The sequence below is a fragment of the Callorhinus ursinus genome, unplaced genomic scaffold, assembly GCF_003265705.2.
Source record: "Callorhinus ursinus isolate GAN/ISIS: 27379988/994484 unplaced genomic scaffold, GSC_fseal_2.0 scaffold3, whole genome shotgun sequence".
Taxonomy (NCBI): Eukaryota; Metazoa; Chordata; class Mammalia; order Carnivora; family Otariidae; genus Callorhinus; species Callorhinus ursinus.
Window position 1 is genome coordinate 56,833,499 of NW_027397065.1, and position 4,188 is coordinate 56,837,686.

Below are 4,188 nucleotides of genomic sequence, written 5' to 3' on the forward strand. Positions count from 1 at the left end.
TTCACTAATCTGATGGGACGGACACTGACCATCTGATTTCTCTTGGCCATTTGTGTGTTTCTTTTTCTACCTATTCATCTCCCTGTATATTACTGTATTGGATTTTTTTTCCTTTTTTGTCTCAGAGATTGGCAAAAATTAAACTGATTGGCTGCCGCCTCCATAAACATTTGTTCAGGACTCGTTCGCTCCGCTGAGGTCCCGGCGCCCCCGCCATGGAGGCCCCGCTCGACCCCGCGCCCCACGCCTCGGCCTCCGCCTCAACCTCGGCCCCGGCGCGGAGGTGGCGCGGCTCCGCGAGGAGCAGGAAAAGGTGGTCACTAACTGCCAAGAGAAAATCCAGCTTTGGAAGAAGGTAGATATTGACTATAATGCCCTGCAAGAAAGACTCAGTACCTTGCCGGTAAGTTGTCTTATAATATCATGCTACCATTTGGCCTCTTTGCCTTCATGCCAGGAAAGCTTGCCCATACTAATGAAGTCACTGTTTTACTCGGGGACAGTTGGTTTGCAAAGTGCTCAGCAAAGCAGGCTGCGGGCTTAGTTGAGCATCAGAAAGAACATGTAAGAAAAACAATAGATGATTTTAAAAAAAGTGATGAAAATTTTTGAATCCAGAGTTGAATTCACAGAAGATTTGCAGAAAATGAGCGATGCTGCAGGCGATATTCTTGACATGAGAAGAAATTAAAATTTTGAATTTAAAGCAAAACACCTAATTGCTCATAAACCTCACTCCAAACCAAAAACTTCAGATATTTTTGAAGCAGATTTTGCAAATGATGTAAAATCCAAGGATTTGCTTGCTGATAAGGAACTGTGGGCTCGACTTGAAGAACTAGAGAAACAAGAAGAATTGCTGGGTGAACTTGATAGGAAGCCTGATACTATGATTGCAAATGGAGAGGATACGACGGCTTCTTTTTTTTTTTTTAAGATTTTATTTATTTATTTATTTATTTATTTATTTATTTATTTGAGAAAGCGAGAATGAGAGAGAGAGAGCACATGAGAGGGGGGATGGTCAGAGGGAGAAGCAGACTCCCTGCTGAGCAGGGAGCCTGATGCAGGACTCGATTCCAGGACTCCAGGATCATGACCTGAGCCGAAGGCAGTTGCCAAACCAACTGAGCCACCCAGGCGCCCGGATACAACGCCTTCTGAAGAAGAAAAGGAAGATCAGAATATAAATGTGCATGTGCTTCATCAAGTAACAGACTCTGTTACTTCCAGCAGCTGTTACAAGAATGTTACACATTTACAACTGTTCGGTGGTCAAATGAATGGCAGTCATTCAATGAACGGTTCAAATTCTTACCACAGTAATGAAGAAGAAGAAGATGATGATGATGATGGTGGTGGTGGTGATAATGAAAATGAAAATGACCATGATGCTTTAGCGGTTGGAGATCATTCTATACCAACAATATATTTTTCTCATACTGTCGAACCTAAGAGGGTCCGAATAAATACTGGAAAAAATACCACTTTAAAATTCAGTGAAAAGAAAGAAGAAGCCAAACGTAAACCAAAGAACAGCTCTGGTGGTGGTCATTCTGCCCAAGAGCTGCCTACTATCAGGACTCCTGCTGACATTTATAGACTCTTTGTTGATGTTGTGAACGGAGAGTATGTCCGTCGTAAGTCAATCCTGAAGTCTGGCAGCAGAGAGAACAGTGTTTGCAGAGATACCAGTGATGATGGACAGGGAGTCCTGAGCAGTGTCAGCTACAAAGAGGCCACTTGCAGTGACACTATGAGAGTATTTTGAAAGAGGAACAAGAAGGAAACCATCACAAGAAAGTTTTGTCCTTATCAGGAACGCCTGAGGCTTTTTCTGGAACTGTAATAGAAAAAGAATTTCTATCGCCCCCCTTAACACCACACCCAACCCTGGTTCATCCTGTGCTACCCACCATTCCAGAACGAAAAGAAGTTCTATCAGAAGTATCAGAAGAAACTACAAAGAGGATTTCAAAGTTCAAAGCTGCCAGATTGCCACAGAAAAACTAGGGCCTGCCTAGGCAATGGGAGTTTACATCCTGGAACCTAGTTTTGCATTTCTTTAGAATCTATCTCGCAAAATATGTTACGTGTAGTTTGAAACAAGGCATCCAGAATTCATTTGGCAGCAAGATCTCTTACTGTTATCAGTGGTATTAAAAATCAAAGTAAATGTTTGAATACTTTAATATTCAGCTTGTTAAATCTCTGAATACTGTCAATACGGTTGTCTAAGTTTTCTTATGATGCACTGGCAGTACTTAGAATTATTTTTCAAAGAATACTGTTCATATGCATTGTTTTTGTGTTTTGAACTAAATACAGGCAGTTTTGTATCAGCTGTGAAGTTGTGCGTACCATATGGACCATTTTAAGGAAACTTAAAATTTTTCAAATAGATTCAACAATATTACTTGCTTTAACATTTTAAAGGCACTTTAAAAAAAATCTACTTCTGTACTTCTGAAACAAATAACGCAACATATTTTAAGAAAAAAGAAAAAGAAGAAGATAGCAGGAGAGGAAGAATGAAGGGGAGTAAGTCAGAGGGGGAGACGAACCAGGAAAGATGATGGACTCTGAAAAACAAACTGAGGTTTCTAGAGGGGAGGAGGGTAGGGGGATGGGTTAGCCTGGTGATGGGTATTAAAGAGGGCACATTCTGCATGGAGCACTGGGTGTTATGAACAAACAATGAATCATGGAACACTACACCAAAACAAATTATGTAATATATGGTGATTAACATAACAATAAAAAATTAAAAAAAAATCTACTTCTTGTAGGTTTTGCAGCTAGGTTGCTATTTAAAAAAACTCTCCCCTTTGACGGTCATTCTATCATCTCTAAGGCAGAAAGCTACATGTATCCCCTGGGAAAGTTTCTTTGATTAGAAGAACGGTATTTTGTAAAACATTTTTTTTTCCAAGTAAAAATCTTATGAAACTTGGTCTCTAAAAAAATAAAAATAAAAAAATAAAATGATTGGCTGTATTGAAAATAGAGAAAAAGAGACTCAAATACAATTCTGTACAGTATTTTGAAGGACAATTAGTCCCAATATCTTGAAATTTAAATTGTTATACATCTTTGATCTAGCAATTCTCTTTCTAGTAATTTTCCTACACAAATAATGCAGAAAAAATATTTTTGCAAAAGATTACTTTATAATGTTTATAATTATAATAGGAAAATTATGAGCAACTTAAATTCCCATCCAGAGGCCTCAGTAAATACTTCATGGTATATGGTATATATTATACAATGAAATTTACCTTGCTGTTTAAAAGAATGGATTGGTTATATTATCAAGAGATGACATTTATTTCATGTTACATATGATTAGAAAAACACAGATTATTCAAAATAAAACGTCTAGTATTTTGGGGGGAAATAATTTTATCCATTTTATACAAATGTTTGGATATTTTATGTCTAGGTGTTAACAGTGATTGTCTCTGGGATTTGGACCCCTGGTAATTTTTTCCCTTTTCCTTTTAGACATTTTTGTACTTTTTAAAAATGATAAGTACATGTACTTTTATAATAAAAATAACAGTGATTCGTTTGTTGAAGAAGTTGAACCCATTAGCTTAAACAGGGATTAACTGTTAGCTCTAACAGAGCATGGACAATTAAGAGTTTATTGGGAATTAATTGAAAATAATGTAGTGTTGGGGCTCCTGGGTGGCTCAGTCGTTAAGCGTCTGCCTTCGGCTCAGGTCATGATCCCAGGGTCCTGGGATCGGGTCCCGCGTCGGGCTCCCTGCTCGGCGGGAGGCCTGCTTCTCCCTCTCCCTCTGCCTGCTGCTCCCCCTGCTTGTGTTCTCTATCTCTCTGTGTGTCAAAGAAATGAATAAAATCTTTAAAATAAATAAATAAATAATGTAGTGTTGTGAAATGGGAGGAGACGATTTAAAGGAAATTATACCAAGTGCTTTGAATCAGCCAAGGATAAACAAATACAAACTACCATTTGATAAAGTTTATTGTTAACTGATAAATATAGGGGTGCCTGGGTGGTGCAGTGGGTTAAGCCTCTGACTCTCGGTTTCAGCTCAGGTTCTGATCTCAGGGTGGTGAGATGGAGCCCCGTGTTGGGTCCACACTCAGTGCAGAGTCTGTTTAAGTTTCTCCCTCCCTCTGCCCCCCCAAATTAATAAATCTTAAAAAAATTTGATAAAA

General features: G+C 38.8%; 1 pseudogene; it reads left to right on the forward strand.

Annotated features, from left to right (window-relative positions):
* Positions 1–215: 215 nt before the first annotated feature.
* Positions 216–2,125, forward strand: LOC112819754 (unconventional prefoldin RPB5 interactor-like; annotated as a pseudogene).
* The last annotated feature ends 2,063 nt before the right edge of the window (positions 2,126–4,188 follow it).